The sequence below is a fragment of the Borostomias antarcticus genome (genome assembly GCF_949987555.1).
Source record: "Borostomias antarcticus genome assembly, chromosome: 8".
In the NCBI taxonomy this organism is placed as follows: Eukaryota; Metazoa; Chordata; class Actinopteri; order Stomiiformes; family Stomiidae; genus Borostomias; species Borostomias antarcticus.
Genome location: NC_140241.1, coordinates 13,776,379 through 13,794,968, shown reverse-complemented (window position 1 = coordinate 13,794,968; position 18,590 = coordinate 13,776,379). Strand labels below are relative to the sequence as shown.

The window sequence follows — 18,590 nt, the reverse complement described above, 5'->3', positions numbered from 1 at the left end:
ATTCAAAGAACTTAAGAAAGAAAGAAAGAACGAAAGAGCAAACATAGTCCTACTTTCCACATTGGAAAGCTACACTAGCTGCTGTGGTTGTTGAAGAGCCGCGGGCTGAGCGGTCCTCCCGGGGCTGTGCTCGTCCCCTGACATGCCGCTGAAAGGCACTGTTGCCCACAAATGAAATGATCCGGTGGTTAGAAATTTACCATCAATCATACATCATGTTGAAGAGCTGTCATTCAAAACACTCAACCTGACTGCCCAGGACTCAGGGTGCCGCATTCAATAGTGCATGTATGACCTGGTGATGTAACAAACTGGGATGACCCGCACCGGACGGTTCAGATGAGAGTGAGGATAACAGACCGTCTATGTTCGCCTGATTTAGGCCTATATGATCATTTCTATCCTAACTTCTATTCCCATTTTGGCGAGAGGTTTTCTTCTACTGGATTTGGGGGCATCTAGAGTCAGGAATTATAAATATGTAAACCCCACTCAAACTTTGCTTAGCAATTATCATGACTTGTTTCACGTTTCACTACGTCGATGGAGCAAATGACAGATGCTAAATGAAGCGAGTGAGTGAAATATAGGCTATAGTAGCCCACAGGCACTGACTGGAAGAGACGAGACCTGCCACTGCTCACTTAAGAAGAGTTGAAACAAACTCATGTGTGATGTATCAGACTAAGTACCGCGGCCTACAGGTACTGCATATATTATCTGTCTGTTGGCAAACGGCCACGCGAACAAAACAAGGCACAGGTGTGTTTTCGTGGAAAAAAAGAAAACAGTTTGAAAAAATATGTTTGTGGAATCACTGTCATCGGAAGGAGCTTGAATGAAGCCAAAAGCAGAAAATCAACCCCAGAAGTGGATGTCTAGGCAACATCAATTATGATTTACCCGCTAAACTAAAACTATTGTAAATATGTCGCCTAAAGGGCTAATCTACTAAGAGTCTAAGTAAAGGTGGTTTACTTAGATGCAGGTAATAAATGAAATTAGCACAAGTAATAGTTCCTGATTTTTCCCCACAAATTATTTTTCAACTTGTTTTTGTATCTATGCATAAATTAAAAAATCTGCTGAAATTTATTATTCGTCTGAGATGTGATTAATATGCAAAATTATGCAAATTAAGATGCAATTAGTCTCAAATTCTCTTGTGGAATTTTCCATTATAATTTAATACAAAGTAACAGAGTAATTGGTGTCACGTGTAATTACGGTTACTCAAGTGTACTTTCAGGCATGCAAATTATTTGCTATATGTTGGTTATCCGATGCAAATATACCATGTGGTGCTTTAACAAGTTTGAAAATATGACGGAGGAATGAGATAGTGACACCAATGACGTGGAATTAAAAAGGTACGACCTGGCTTTATTATGAATGACTCATCTTAGTGTGAAGCAGGACGTCTATACAGGATGTTAAGAAGAAGAAGTTAAGATGGTCCTTTCTTGTTTTGCCTGCAACCAATCGGAAGATGCTAGTTGCAAAATTCTGCATTAAAGCAAGATGATCGATTGTACAGGATTAGCTATAGGACACAGACCTGGAGATGAGGCTAACGATGGACACCAGTGTCCAAAGTGTTTTCTGCTGTTTTCATCAGTATTATTATGGAAGACTGTACACTGGCAGATTGTACTGGGCACAGAGGAAAACGACGATGTCATTGATATCGATTGAGATAGAACGAAAGTCCTTAAATGTTTCTAGGGAAATGCCTTTCAGAGTGCAATTCCTTCTTTGGAGGCAAATTGATTTTAAATTGTTACATGGCTGGTTACATGTCCTGACACCTCACTTTGCACTCTCTCTCTCCCTCTTTCTCTCTCTCCTCTCTCTCCTCTCCTCTCTCTCTCTCTCTCACAAACACGCGCACATACACACACACACACAATTTATCTCTCCTCTCTCTCAATCACACACAAACAGTACACACACACTCCCCCTCTCTCTCTCTCTAACACACACACACACACACACACACACACACAATCTCTCTCCTCTCTCTCTCTCAAACACACACACAAACAGTACACACACACTCCCTCTCTCTCTCTCTCTCTCTCTCTCTCACACACACATACACACACACAATCTGTCTCTCTCTCTGTTATCTGTCTTGTTCATGATCATCGCTCTGCTCTCTCCACCTCCTGTCTGCCTGTCTGTCTGCCTGCCTGTCTGTCTGCCTGTGTGCAACTCTCTCAAAGAACACAATCCTCCAACAAAATAGCTACACAAAGGAAACTTGAGCTCAATCCTACACACGGACACAGCAGACAATACCTCCTCCCACCAGCCCCCCCCCACCACACACAGCAATAAACGCCTTGCGGCACAGATCAAGCTTTAATCCCCCCCCCCACACACCCATCCATCCATCCATCTATCCAACCTGTCCTCCCCCACTAACCAGGCTGGTATGAGTAACCCACCTCCCCCAGCCCTCCCTCTCCAGGACCCCCCCCCCCCTTTCTTCCAGTCTGGGAGCAGGAGTGCGGAGGGGCAGGCTACACCTACACTCCTTCTGTATGGCAGGCATGGAGACGGCATGGTGGACGAGTGACAGCGCAGTCAGAGGAATATGTCCCTGCCAGAGATGTGGTTTTAGATGAGCGTTGAAGCTTCCAGCAGCGTTAACACGCTTAAGCACGTCTGACTGGTTTGACGCCGGGATGCTGCGCTGTTGAACATTTCATTTATTCAACACATTGTGTGAAAACACAAACACCACAAATGTTTTGTTGAGGGCCCGGCGGCCCCGGCGTGACGGGCGGAGCGAGCGCGCCTCGTGGCTTCCTGCTATGTAGGTCAGCGGCGGCTACACTTTGTTGTCTTTGCCGCTTGAACCCATTTAGCTATTAGCGCTCATGCTAACCCTAGACTTCGTATGTCAGAGACCTGAGTGTCAGTGGAACTCTGCTCTCTCTCTACTTTCTCTCTCTGATCTATCTCTGCTCTCTCTGCTCTCTCTGCTCTCTCTCTCTCTCTCTCTCTCTCTCTGGTGCTGCTGTTAGCTCGGCACGCGGTGTTGCTACACGGCTGCGGTGGGCAGAGTGTGCGCACGTGAGAGAGAGAGAGAGAGAGAGAGGTAGATGTCTGATGTAATCTGCTGTTGGGGGTTTTGGTGCGAGCGAGATTCTCATTCACCGTGTTGTGTGTGTGTGTGTGTGTGTGTGTGTGTGTGTGTGTGTGTGTCAGGCAACGTCTTCCCCTCTCTCCCTCGTTCACGTGCTCTCTGTGTTCAGGGCTTGGGAGGAGAGGAGCCGAGCGCTCGACTCCGGCCCCCGTTCTGCTGATTAGATCAGCGCAGAGCGGCAGATGTGACACCGCCAGAAAGTAGGCCACCTTCACTCGCTGTCACAGGAAGTGGAGGAGCTTCTCCAGTGCACCCTCACCTGTCTCCGTGTGCCGGGTAGTGATATACGACAGTCATGTACAGCTGCCGCTAGGAACCGGACGTGAGTTCACCAGGTAGCTCAGGAGCACAATTTCCTAGTAGTCTTATGTGCTTTGAACTAGGCCTGTCTCTACACACTTGAAAATATTTGATGAATATTTTTGGAATCAGTTTAATTCGATTTTGTATTGTTTGTAAACTGGCTGTTTTTATGTTTAAATTGTATATTTGTAAATAATATTTTAACAATATATATTATATTATATTATATTTATCCATAGCCTACTCCACAAATGAGAATATATATATATATATATATAAATCTTTTTGGATCCAGGAGACAGCAATTAACCTCAATCAATTGGGCATTTTAGAAATCCCAGTCTGGAAGACATATTGAGATTTTTTTTCCTGCCCAGTAACATGTGAGTGTATCTGTACCCAAACACCGCCGTGGCACACCCACACACACACACACACACGCGCACACACATCAGAGAGGGTTCTGAATACAGTCTATAAATGTGGGCTGGTTTGCATGGATTACTGTCATTCTCCGTCAGCCAGGCCTGCCGCCATTCCTGGCCCTGTGTCTCAAACCTTGATATATTTGCCAAATGAATATTTGAAGCTCTAATTAAATTTATCCCACTTCTACACCTTCTGTAAGATGGCCACCTTGCTCATTTCTCACATGGCATGTTTCAGCTGGTTTGGGTGAAATCCTACAGCTTGTTGCCATTTCAAATGATTTTACATGAGTCTATTCTCAGCCAGGATGAATATTCTGTTTTAAGCACATTCACAATGGGCATGCTTAGGTGTGTAGAGATACGCTAAGAGGATCATTCAGTCAAGTCATAGCTTTAGTTGTCCTTAAAAAAACTGTTACTAATTATGGCACAATAAAATGTATAGCAAACTGAAAGAAACATAATGAAAACATGAGAGTGAAAAGCCAGCAGGGATGTGTATCTGGTTGAGCTGTGATGGTGCTCTGCCCCCTGCTCCTCACACAGGGATGTGTATCTGGTTGAGCTGTGATGGTGCTCTGCCCCCTGCTCCTCACACAGGGATGTGTTTCTGGTTGAGCTGTGATGGTGCTCTGCCCCCTGCTCCTCACACAGGGATGTGTTTCTGGTTGAGCTGTGATGGTGCTCTGCCCCCTGCTCCTCACACAGGGATGTGTATCTGGTTGAGCTGTGATGGTGCTCTGCCCCCTGCTCCTCACACAGGGATGTGTATCTGGTTGAGCTGTGATGGTGCTCTGCCCCCTGCTCCTCACACAGGGATGTGTATCTGGTTGAGCTGTGATGGTGCTCTGCCCCCTGCTCCTCACACAGGAATGTGTTTCTGGTTGAGCTGTGATGGTGCTCTGCCCCCTGCTCCTCACACAGGGATGTGTATCTGGTTGAGCTGTGATGGTGCTCTGCCCCCTGCTCCTCACACAGGGATGTGTATCTGGTTGAGCTGTGATGGTGCTCTGCCCCCTGCTCCTCACACAGGGATGTGTATCTGGTTGAGCTGTGATGGTGCTCTGCCCCCTGCTCCTCACACAGGGATGTGTATCTGGTTGAGCTGTGATGGTGCTCTGCCCCCTGCTCCTCACACAGGGATGTGTATCTGGTTGAGCTGTGATGGTGCTCTGCCCCCTGCTCCTCACACAGGGATGTGTGTCTGGTTGAGCTGTGATGGTGCTCTGCCCCCTGCTCCTCACAGTGCCCGGGGAGGACTAGCAGGACTGAGTAATACATCTCAAACCATGGATCCACACTCACAAATGTCTCTAAAGCTTCCCTATACTCTAGACACACAGAGCACAATTCAAGCACAGTGTAGCTTAAATTTAACATTTTCATTGAACACACATTTCAAATATCATCCGTGTGACATTAAATGCTTTTGTGTGTAATAGTGTAAATGGCTGTCTGTAAAACACTATTTGCCATGTATGAATCATAGAAAAAAAGAAAAGATGTCCCTTTTATTACACATAATACTCTCAAACAATTCTGCTATGAAAAACAACAACAAAAAGAAAGATTCTACACACAAAAAGGTCTCACTTTTCTGTGTTGAAATGGCCTCATCAAATGCCAGCAGAGCCACTGCAGAGTAACTAGGTGATAGTCTCCAGAGTAACTAGGTGATAGTCTCCAGAGTAACTAGGTGATAGTCTCCAGAGTAACTAGGTGATAGTCTCCAGTAAACATGGCTCATGCCACCGTCTCCTGGTTGAGTCTCGTCAGGAGCTCTTCCCTTCTCTCCTCAGACCGCTGCTCTCCTGGCTCGGGATAATTATCCTTGTTTCCTCAGCACCTCTGCATCCTGCTTATGGTGACATCCTTCATTAGTGTTTGCCCAAAGAAATGATTTAAACTCTTTAAAGCGCTCCTCCAAGCAGAATAGCTATTAAAGAGGCCATATGCACCAGCTTAAAGTGTTAAATGGTTTGTTGAAGTCAACTAGAGTACAAGAGATGATAAACATCAATTACGGTTAAGATACTGCACCAGTGGTTTTAAGAAAATAAAAACTGACTGACACATGGAGACTGTGGAGTGAGCCGCTGCAGACCTGCCCCCTCGTGTGTGTGAGGCGAAGCCAGGAGGGAGAAAACAACACAAACAGCACAGCGTCACCTTGAACATTCAGACGGGCTACTGCTTCTGTTCTGCCTGGATACATCACCGTCATTATCTTGCTCCTGCTTTGGCATTGCTGTGATTGGTTGAAACATCCAGACAACACACTTGTTTCTGCAGTTTTGCACTGTATGTCTTCATTAATGGCACAGAACTATTTTGTCAGGAATAAAGTGCCTGCCTTCTCTCCAAGCACATCTATTTTCCCTCCAGGTTATTTGTGGTTATCTAGAAAAATGTGAACTATCTACCTCTATATCTTCAGGGTGCTGAAAACTCCTTATTATAATTCCTCATGACAAAGCCCTCAAGTAAGAATGCCTGTTGAATGTCAGGGAAGAAATGTATTTGTAACATTTTTAACTGGTGTAAATAAAATGTTTTCAAGTTTCAGCAAGCCTTCGGAGAAGGACTAATGATTAGTGCAGTGATTTTGTGCAGGCTGATGTTGGTCCCCTATTATAAAGAACGATCTGTTTCAGTGCTTGTGTACGTGGGTCTCTGATGGGCCTGCTAACACACACACACACACACACACACATACACACACACACATGCATGCAAACTGTGAAATAAGAAGATCCAGTAATTTTTGGGTGGGCAGCAAAATTCAGAAGACATGATTCAACAAGCAGAATTATACTGCCCCCCATCTGAAAAAATAGATTTTTTTTGTTAACTAACCATTCGTTAAATCGTTTTGAGGAGTGGGGGCGGGGAGAGGGGGCGGGGAGCAGCAGCTCATTTGCATTAAAGACACAGACTCATGAAACGGCGCATCATGAACAGGACTGAAACAGAGGGGTCTGGGGGCTAGAATGCTTTATCTGAGTGGGATTTTCAACATATTCAAAGACATGCTTTAGGGACTCCAGAGACCCATATTAACTTGTGGAAAAGGAGCTTTATAGGAGCATTAAGGAGCATATATAAAAAATTCTTGAAAATATTCCTCTCCAAATCATGCTAGTCATGTTGAAGTGAGGGACTGATTTGTGGCTCTTGTCCACATCGACTATCCTTGTCCCCTGTGTAAATGTCCTCACTATGTCGCTATTTTTGAGGCCGAAGTTCTGAAGTACTAAATATTCTGTTCAAATCAACTACAATGGTTACAAGGGAGACAATTCAGTCTTGTTTGGTGTGGCCTCACAGCCACTCCCTGTCACTCTGAGAAGCTGGCAGTGTATTGTGAGCTCCGCCTGACTATTACCATAAGGCTTTCATTACTTTGTCCAACCTTTGTGTATCTGGCTTTTTTAAGGGAACTGCAGGAATGATCAGAGGCTTAGCATTGAGAGGCCCTGAGTATCCGGGGGGTGGAAGCCTCTCCTCCAAGTCAAGGCAACACGGAGCTCTGAGCTGCTGCCCCATTCAGAGATAATGTACATGTCAGCAGGGACACTTCTCCACGCTAAATGATCACATTCTTTCTTTAACTCTTTCTTTCATTCAAGTAAATCTTTTCTCGTAGGGGGAAAAAAACAACTCCCAAATATGAACACGTTTCCAAACAATTTTGACAAAAAGCGTGAGTCAGCAGACAATTCTCAATTGCAGGCACACAACAGGGGGCTGGGAAGGGCGTGTTATCAACACTGTGCTGCAGAATTCCAGCCCGTAGGAATAATAGAGGGAGCTTCTGATCCAGGAGCGACAGCAGCGTGGAACACCTCCCCGTCTCCAGACGGCCTGATCTGGGAACGCCATGAAATCCGTGGCTCCTCTCCTTGGCTTCCTGGCTGCCATATCTAGCGATGGACTGAGGCAGGAGAGGGATGAATACGGCTTAATCTTTACCCAGGCCACGTGTGTGTGCATGATAACATGGCGGCTTTCTTCCTGCACAGGGTTATTTGCTGCCGTGTGCCAGGTTGGCGCTCCAACGCCATATTTGCCGGCACAAAAAGAACTATTGCACCTGAGGAGGAGGCTAATGCATGTTTTTGGAATTGGAGGTAATTCCTGACACATTTTGAGAGGCAGATAGGGTGTCTTGTGGCAACTGACAGTATCGTAAAAGCAACACCACGTGAATTCTTTTAGGTTCTTGGCCTTATATTTGATCTGTGGGGACCCATCTTGTGCAGGCGATAGGGAGTTATTTTTGTGCACAAATGATGGTGTTGCCATTAAAAGCAGCTTGATATACTTGTCAAGCAGAGAGGATTCCTAAACACATGACTTAAACAGATCATTAGTGCCCATGAGGTGAAATATTCAGTGCAGTTGCACATCCAGTCACTATTCTACTGAGACTCAAAGCCTTCTGTGAATAAGCAAAATGCTAATGGCTTCTGCTTCGATTAAATATATTTCTAACCATCAACAGAAAGGTGCCATGGCAAACGCTCAGTAGCTTTACAAATACAAATACGTGTATGTGTGTGTGTGTATGTGTGTGTGTGTGTGTACCAGTGGAGGCTCGTCCATTGAGGCAGGGGAGGACAGTCCTCAGTTTTTGGAGAGAAGAGAGGGATTAAAATATAAATGAATGAATTTATTTATTCATAATTAATATTATCTCAGTTTTGTTCATAAAGTAGGTTTTCCCTATGGATAAAAACCCATTATTGAAATTCTAAAGCTCCAACAGTGACATATATAACATGCAGCTGGAGGACCCATAGATATCTATGGAAGGGAGGCTAGCCTCCCTTAGGGCGGGTTCTTTTCTCTTAAATCAATGTAATGCCTTTTTTCTTGCTTATTTGTGACTGGCCAAAACGCTGAAAAATTACCGCAAGGGAGGACAGTACTCCGGCCCTGTCTGAACAGGATTCAGATATTGACATTTTGTTTGTCCAATCACATTACAGATTACAGATTTACCAGAGTGAAGGCCGATTGAGTCGGCGTTGATGTCTGTGTTTCTCTTCCCTGTGCCCTTGGAGACTTTTTGTGTGTTCGTAGCTCCACATATAATACATCCGAAAGTATTATGGGACATATTATACACTGTTCGTCTATTTGTCTTGATTCTAGCCATCTAAATATCCAAGCGGACATAAATACTTTTTGAGCTAGAGCCGTCTGAACACGACAGTACCACTGGCTGGCTATAGCCCGTAACGTTAGCTACGAGGTGCACGTCTATGGAACGCCAAATGGGTCATAATTCGCCTTGATTTTTCGCCGTCACCAGGCGTGTTTTCGTTGAAAAACGGCGTATTGGACGGCGCAAATCCTCGCAATGCGCCGTTTAATAAGCGCCTGGCGCCGCCAGGCGTCGGTTATGGTTAAATACGCCTGGCGCCGTCAGGCGTTTATTAAACGCCGCCAGGCGTCTCATAAGCAAATTTTTGAAAGGTACCGCCCACTGGCCTCTACGGTGACTCAGGTAGTACAATTGTCCGAATGAGGGTCCACTTCAGAACACGGTAAGTGCACTAGGCTACTTTTAATAACATATTACAGTGTTATCTAGCTATTATATTACACCAGCTTTGAACTATTTTACTCATTAAGTACCGAAAGCATTTAATAAAAAAAAGATAAAATAATTAATAGAAAATAGATTCAATAAAAGCATTTAGCAAAGACAGCTTTGATTGCCAGCTAGCTAGCTACAGATTTAGAACACTAGTCAGCTAATGATGGCTACAGACAGTAGGCCTATATCTAATACAATGTTTGCCTAAACTTAACCTACCGGCAGATTGCCATTAGCTAGCAATAGTCTACATTTAACAATTACAAACATATTGAAGTTAAGTTACAGTTGGTGCTTCTGTGTCTCTTGGTAGTTTGCAATTAATCATCACCACCTCATTATTTGCAGAGACTTCAGAAAGCAAAACATACAATGCAATATATTGTCTCAGTCTAAAAATACGCTGTGATGCCTATTATGAGGGAAAGGGAGGAAGTTAGAGCGTTGAAGGGGGTTGTTTATCAGATGTTGTGGTATTTTGTTTATTGGTTGTTTTTTATTGGGTGTTGCAGCTGGCAGGTGAAGGCCTATGGCCAGAGAAAACCCTCCACCTACATTGGGGTCTTTGACATCAACCGCTGGTACCACGCCCAGATGCCTGGCTCTCAGGTATTTGAAATGGACGGACCAGTTCTATCTCCTGTATATAACTGCTCTGCTACTCTACAGGGCTAGTAGTGAAGGCCAGCGTTGTTTGACTGATTAATAGACTTTATTGGAGAATAAAAAACATGTACAGCCAGTGCATAATAGCAGTACACAAATTAAAGTAAACTGTCAAGGATGTCTGAAGACAGTCTCAGATTTATCCTTAGATGTATCCATTGTGGTGTGTGTGTGTGTGTGTGTTTCTTGTATGTTCCAGAGCGGGAGATTTATTCCAGAGCGGGTGAGTCCCTGGACGGCGTGGTGGAGATGATGGCCCCCTGACTGCACCCTGAGCAGAGGACTGGCCTACACCTGCCCTGCACACCTGAACAGTTATACTGCCCCACCACATACAACTTTGTGCACACTCTCACACACACATGTGCACATATATGCCCCTCCACACACATAAATGGTCCAAAACCCTGCTGCAAGGCTACTGACTAGGTCCAGAACGTCCTGTCACATTACTCTAATCCTGGACTCCTTACACTGGCTCCCCATCAGTTTTAGGACCCAGTTTAATGTACTTGTCATCACTTTTAGAGCTCTGCATGGTCAAACACTATAAACCCATCTTTTTCAACAAAAAAAATGTAACGACTGCAGTGCTGTTGCATAAAAGCAATAACACATTTGAGGGCTTCTGACCGCAGCACTGCCGTGCCAATAACCACACACTCCCTCTCGTGTGTTATTTCTTACGTAAACTATTGACGGTGAGGCTGCACACAAACCACCGACACACCGCCAACCAGTCACTGTCACTAAAATGAGCTCTGTATGTGTTGTGTGTGTGTGTATGCCTCTAGATCAGGCAGGGTGTAGTGACCCTGCGCTGTGTCCTGGAGTGGGCCTGGGACAAGGTGGTCCACATCAAGGAAGAGCTATATTTTATGTTATGTTTTATGCTATATTTTAGAAAAATTATTCACTCTGTTTTTTTATAATATGTTACTTAGTACCTTGTGTACTAGCAGTAATTCCATAAATACAGCTGTTGATCTGAGACTGATTTCTTGTAACATCTTAATGGTTTAATTTACTACGATATGATAGAGTCAAGAGATCTGGTGGGTGCTAATGGCCAGATTGGACCAGAGACATCGCCAGCCTGGAGGAAAGAGATAACCTTATCCAGTCCGCCACCAAGTTCTACCTGGAGGGAGATTGCAGGAGGACCTTTTCTGATTAAATCCCCCAAAATTGTTCAAATCTTTGACACTGCTTTATTAAGATTAATTGATAAAATAAACCTCACCTCAACTTGAACACACAAACCTTGTTAGTAGTATTTTTTTAAGCATTACATAGCTCAGTTCATCATAACTTGTGGTCAGGTACATTACACATAACCTACGCCTCAGCTTTAACATGTTTACACACTAATAGAGCCCTGCCCAGGAGGAGGAAGGCTGGAAGGTAAAAGAAGAGTAGAAAAGGCAAACTGTGTTGTGCCAAAGAGAGGAGATTGTAAGATGCCACTCTCCATGTACTCTCTCCACAGTTCATACGAGGTGTGGATAGGCAGTCTCAGTGTTATAATACAGGTGTTGGCCTCTGGGAAGATGCGCTTTAGCTCCGCCCCCTGAACATGCAGGAACTCCAGGTGTGGTTCCACTGGGAAGCACAGACGCGGTACTGCTGAAGTCCCCGATGCGAAGACTAACACTGTAACAGTGTTAGAGGATATGATTCCTTTTCTGAAATCACAGACAAAAGTATGCTTACTAAAGACAATATAGAGGACCATTACTTGAAATGCCCATGGAGAGTATTGCTCACAAAAGGAGCTGTAAAAGTACTGCTGACATTTAAGAACATGCTATAGATCAGTAATGGAATGACCTTGCTGTTTTTATTATATTACATTACAATCATCTAGCAGATGTTTTTATCCAAAACGACTTATAATTGCATTTAACATAGGTATTCAGTGTACTTCTACTCGATCAAATCGATGGTAAAAAGTGTTAGAGGATATTGGCCGATAGATGCTACCCCTGAAGTCTTAATAGACAGCCAATAAACATATCTTGAGTCTAGAGTAAAATATATGCTCCCCATATTCTTACAGTAGCCTAGCCTAATGGTGAAATACAATTAGCCTACTTTGTAGTGGGAACATTATTTGATATAGGCCTATTGGTCGATCGAAATAGGTCCCCAAAATCTTACATAAATGGTTATTAAAATGTCCCCCATACAGTAATTAAAAAAACATGAATAATGCCATAACTATTCTGTCATAATATGTCATAATACTAACTAGCCACTACTATCAGTTGACCAACGTACCTAGATTTATGTATGCAAATTCATAAACAGTGATTTTGTCAGCTTGGATATTGTCCGAAAGTAGAAGACGTGTGCAGTCGTTTAATGTTCTTTTGCAGTGAAGCAGAAAGTTATTTCGTGCCATCTTTCTTGGTCAATACGTGTACAGTAGCATATCGTCACATGACACTCACGACCATAATGGCCTGATTGGAACAGAGACATCACAAGCCTGGAGGAAAGAGATAAATTGTACTACCTGAGTCAGTAGAGGCCAGTGGGCGGTACCTTTCAAAAATTTGCTTATGAGACGCCTGGCGGCGTTTAATAAACGCCTGACGGCGCCAGGCGTATTTAACCATAACCGACGCCTGGCGGCGCCAGGCGCTTATTAAACGGCGCATTGCGAGGATTTGCGCCGTCCAATACGCCGTTTTTCAACGAAAACACGCCTGGTGACGGCGAAAAATCAAGGCGAATTATGACCCATTTGGCGTTCCATACACGTCAGGCTACGGCATAGGCAGTCGCGCAGATTGTCTGGAGGCGCAAACTGTAGGCAACTCGTCCAAAACATTTCTAGAGACTGCGTCGCAACACCGGATCGGAGAAATCCACAGCCTGGCTCCTGCTTACGTGAGAATTGATCGCTTTGCGGTGCTTATTCCCCATCAAGTGATGGATTGGTGGATGGAAAACTTTCAACTGAATGTTCATATTGTTCTGATAATTGTAGGCTATACATAAGAGTGGCAGCTTTGACAGCAACCCAAATGAGCTAATCCCATAGCTGTACCATTGCTAGCCATGAACTGTTGAATACTGCATTTGCTGTGCAACGTATTCCATTGTCCAGTTGTCAAGTATATTTGCCAACAAACTGTTTTAGAGCCAGCACACCTCAGTGTCCCCTAATCAAAAACATTTTTCATTTATCACCTAATCTCTCCAGCACCTCACCAATATCAATTCTTTTTCTCTTTAGAGAAGAGTACAATCCATTACAACAACTATTGCTTACAATGTTTTATTGTTGTTTTGTATTATTTTATCATGAATATGATAAATAAATGCTGCATGTAGTTAAAGAAAGTGTTATTCAGTTTTTCATATGCTAAAATTGACTGTAAATCCACTTTAAAGCCGATATTTCAAATAATAACTGACTGAGGGAAAGTGCCCCCAGGCGCCCATGGGCGGTTCTCCTCTCTTCCTCCTATCCTCCTCAGTTTTTTGAGTCACCAGCCGCCACTGGTGTGTACAGTATGTGTATGCATGTGTGTGTATGTGTTTCTATGTGTGTGTGTTCACATGTGATTACTCAGCCTAGTATCATACCTAAAAATAACAGCTTCAAATTCATTGTGATGGTTCACTGTCTTGTAACAGGCAGAATGTTTCGTTCCCACCCCTCCCCCAAATGCTTCTTCTTGAAATAATTAGTTTGTTGTAGTGGGACGCTATTTTTGCAGAAAAATCCATAACGCTTTATGGCATTACTTCACACATCAACTTCCCCTGGCTATTGCTATAATAATAGCGCAGATTCTAAAATCACAGTATTATACACATCGTAGTGGAGGCGAAAAGACCAAAGAGGAACATCACAGAAAAAGACAAGACCAGAAAAAGAGAAAGAGACCAAGCCAGAAACCAAATGAGTAACATTGAATTGGCTTTTACTTGCTGGCGGGAGCTTCACAGTGAAAGGCTGCAAGACTGACGCAGAGCTGGCTTATTTGCTGTTGAACTTGTACTGTAAGTAGCCTACTGTACTATTGTTAGCTAGCCTAATATTAGCTGGCTTGCTATGTCTTCTGTTTAAATTGCTTGATGTTTGGCTGTGCTAGCTGTGAATGTATGAGGATGCATGTAGCCATTTTAGAGCATCCTGTTCCCTAGCTAAGCTGCTAACTGGAAGTGTAGTAACTTTTTGGACTGATTGCTAGTGAGTTAGCAAGCTGACGAAGTTTAATGAAAGGCTATGAATCTGATGCCATCCTGGCCTCTTTTGTAATGTAGCTAGCCTAATGTTAGCTGGCTAGCTATCTGTTAGAATTGCTTGATGTTTGGCTGTGTTAGCTGTGAATTTACCGTACGAGGAGGCTATCTAGCTGGCCTCTTTTATAACATAATTTAGCCTAAGATGACTAGCTATGTCTTATGTTGTTAGAATTGATTGACGTTTGGCTGTGCATGTCTGAAGATGCATGCTTTTGACTACATCACGTGTGTTAGGCTGACGTTTGCTTGCTAGTGTAACTTAGTTGAGTTAGAGTTGACGATCTGACAAAGTGTTGACAGAGATTATGTTGAATTGAGTTTGTTTAAGTTAGGTAACTTTATCATTGCAGCACTAGTTGGCTAGCCACACGGATTGTCAGAAGCCACGCGAAGTGCAGCATTGTATGATTTGTAGCTACTGCATTTGGAGATGGATGCATGCGGGTGTGTGTGTACTGTTGCAACTTCAGCCAACGAGGCTGGCAGTACACTGACATTAGTTGTGGCACACAACTACAGTATAAATACAGTATATATACACTAACTAGACCCTTTTATTCTAGCTATCAACTGTTCTCTGTTGTATCTTGTGGGTATTTGGGGACCGGTTTCACCTTGTAAACAAATGCAGGCGTGCTGCTGTACTGTTAGGTAGCATTAGCTAGCGTCTGTTCAGCTAGTATTAGCTAGCATTAGTTCAGCTAGCATTAGCTTAGCTAGCATTGGATAACTAGTGTTAGTGGAGCTAGCTATTCACAGCGAACACAATTACTCAAGGGTCAGGGGTCAGACGTGGACACAGGGATCAAGCTGATTTATGAAGTTGGACCCAGTAGTGAGGCAACTTGGACGGCACCGAGTGGGCGCGCTCTGCTTATTAAAATACCCCTGCACGGATACCATATTTTCACTCCTCTGTGAAAATCCGCTAATTCCTCCTATCCGCTAATTCATAACAATGCTACAATTATTTTTATTAACTGTTGTAAGTATTAAACGAAAGTATGTGATACTGTGTTGCATTACTACATAAAGTACATGTAATCCATATACAGCCATGACTGCCGCAGCTTTCCCCTCCACTCCCCACCCCTTCCCTCTGCCCGGCAACACAAAGCCATTTATTATGATTGCATTTCCATAAATGATTTTATAACATCTGCTTGTCAATAATGATGGTAGAAGATTCGCTGGGCCTCTGACCCGAGGTTGGGAGGAACCCCAGGTGTACGACACCTCTGGGCTAATGAGCATCGCTGGGGTGGCGCGGCGGCCCCACATCACACACACACACACACACACACACCGCACACACACCGCACACACGCACACACCGCACACACACACACACACACACACACACACACACACACACACACACACACACTACACACACACACACACACACACACACACACTGCACACACACAGAGTCACACACACACCGCACTCACACACCGCACACACAGAGAGTCACATACACACACACACACACACACTACAGACACACAGTCACACACACTCCACACACACATGCACACACCACACACACACACACACACACAGTCACACACACACACCACACACACACAGACACACACACACACAGTCACACACACATTGCACACACAGTCACACACACCCCACACATACACACACACAAACACAGTCACACACACAGTCACACACACACACACAAACACACACACACCACACAGGCGTACAGTCACACACACCCACTGCACACAGACAGACAGTCACACACACACGCATTGCAATTAAACCCCACTGCCGGGGTCGGAGTATGAAGAGGACATGAAGAATCAGACGGGGTCGGAGTATGAAGAGGACATGAAGAATCAGGCACTAATTGAAAACAATGCATTCAAGAGTGAGCCTCTAAACAAATGACAAGGGTATTGATCAGGTACTGAGCTGCTCAGAGGGTATTGATCAGGTACTGAGCTGGTCAGAGGGTATTGATCAGTTACTGAGCTGTTAAGAGAGAGAGAGTGGAAGGGACGATGGCCGGGGTTCTTCCTGTACGAGGGGAACATATTTATTTGAAGTCGTTAATTCAAATTGAAACTGCCTCATTTTGTCACTTTTTACTGGATTTAGGATTACATTAACGTGGGTGTCTTTTTTTTTAACAAAACCATATCAGATTATTGAGATAGCAGTGCTGATAGCGAACATCTCTTGTAAAATAATCAAATCAAATCAAACTTTATTTATATAGCGCATATCATACACAGAGGCAACACAATGCTCTTTACAGAGAGCAATGGGAGGGTGGGCATACGTCCTGTCCTACCTGTACATATTCCAGAGGGAAGCAAAAAAAACAGTTTCACCCGGGGGACAGAAAAGTGAAGAAGCAAAGAATATCTATCTATCTATCTATCTATCTATCTATCTATCTATCTATCTATCTATCTATCTATCTATCTATCTATCTATTATCTATCTATCTATAATCTATTTCTCTCTCTCTCTCTCTCTCTCTCTCTCTCTCTCTATATATATATATATATATATATAAACAATACTGACTTTTGATATACAATGTCAGATGCAGCCCTAATTGAAAAGTTAATTATTTTCTTGAAGCCATCAGCTGTCATTTAAGTAGATCAGATTCTAGCACAGCCCCTTGGGACCAACTTTATTTCAGTCTTAATGGCTTGGGAACTTCCATTCGGCTCGGTGGGAACATTTAGCAATTGAAAGTACCATTTGCAGAGTATTGTTTAATTAAATTCAAATTAAGAGAACTGTATGCAGAATTTAATTTCTTGTCTAAATTATTATCTAAAACAGAGTGCAAGTAGGATAATCAAACTTTTCATTACCGTCCTTTCCCTCCTGAGGTCTATCCGTTGTCTCTTCGCTGCTCTCAGCATCGTCTGTTGACGGCTCCCAAACAGAAATAACTGTAAATTACCCAGAATGCATTGCATCCTCTGAGGGCCTGCCCAATGTTGTCAGGAACAAAAGTTTTATTTTTGGTCAAGAATTGATGACTGTCTGTGAAGTGTTACATTCAATTGATGTTTTGAAATCCCAGAGATCATAACTTTGCAGCTTTGAAGTGAGGCAGGACCTAATACAGTTGCAGAAAACAATGTTGTCAGACTATAGATCAACATGTCAGAAATATACCATTCTGTCCTCCACAAAATCAGTTCACTGACCACGGCTCTTCTCATTTCTCTGTTCTTTTGTAACAGAGTAAACCCTGGAATAGAGTCAGACATGGAGCTCCATACTATATGTAGTCCTGAGACATATGTATGGCATACAGAATCAGTTTATTGCCAAGTAGCTTTTACACATACTAGGAATTTCAGTACAACACTGCCTTCCATGTTACTCTCCTGAGCCACATGGTACGGTCTGAGGGTAACATGGTACGATCTGGGGGTCAGCGTTGGTTTAATTGATTCTTCGTCTTCTTCCATAGCGTATTGGGACCACGGCGCTCTCCGTGGGAGCTGCTGATTGGCCGTCCCCCGTGGCAACGCGGAGCAGCCCGGCAGACTCGCCCGTGTTTCCAGAGGGACGACGCCTGATAACACATTCACTCCATCATCCCAGCCTCCGTCATCCGGCGCTCTGCTGCTCTGCTTCCCTGGCTCACACACACACACACACACACACACACACACACACACACACACACCCGCCAACGCCTCTCGGCAGCTATGTTATGGTATTGGACTAGGAGACTTATACCTTTCTATCCTTTCAGCTGACATACTGTACAACTACACTTGACAGAGGTTTGTATGAGGATGAAAAAACACCTCAGATTCACATTGAGATTGTACTCGTCACATGACCATGGCACAGCGTATTCAGGGACCATGGCACAGCGTGTTCAGGGACCATGGCACAGCGTGTTCAGGGAAATGTTACCGCCAGCTCCATGGTGTGCTCTTAAAAAAAAGGTACAAATTACACATCGTGAATAGTAAACAAAAATAGAAAATAGCACATCCTCGGCGGAGCTGACAGGAGGGCTGTGCATCCGGGCGGAGCCATCTTGAAGAGAGCCCCACGTCCTGTGATGTCATTCCCTGACTGCCGGGCCCAGTTTCTAGCTCAGGAACACACATATTAATCATCAGAAAACTGTCAAAGTCAGCAATGTTAGTAATGCGCG

At 43.9% G+C, this 18,590-nt stretch overlaps 1 long non-coding RNA gene across 1 annotated transcript; it reads left to right on the top strand.

The window, feature by feature from the left end:
* The first annotated feature begins 9,418 nt into the window (after positions 1 to 9,418).
* On the top strand, positions 9,419 to 11,049 carry LOC311312697. Its single transcript, XR_014630577.1, has 4 exons — positions 9,419 to 9,440; positions 10,006 to 10,102; positions 10,359 to 10,473; positions 10,954 to 11,049. It is a non-coding gene; the product is annotated as an uncharacterized lncRNA (long non-coding RNA).
* Positions 11,050 to 18,590: the final 7,541 nt, after the last annotated feature.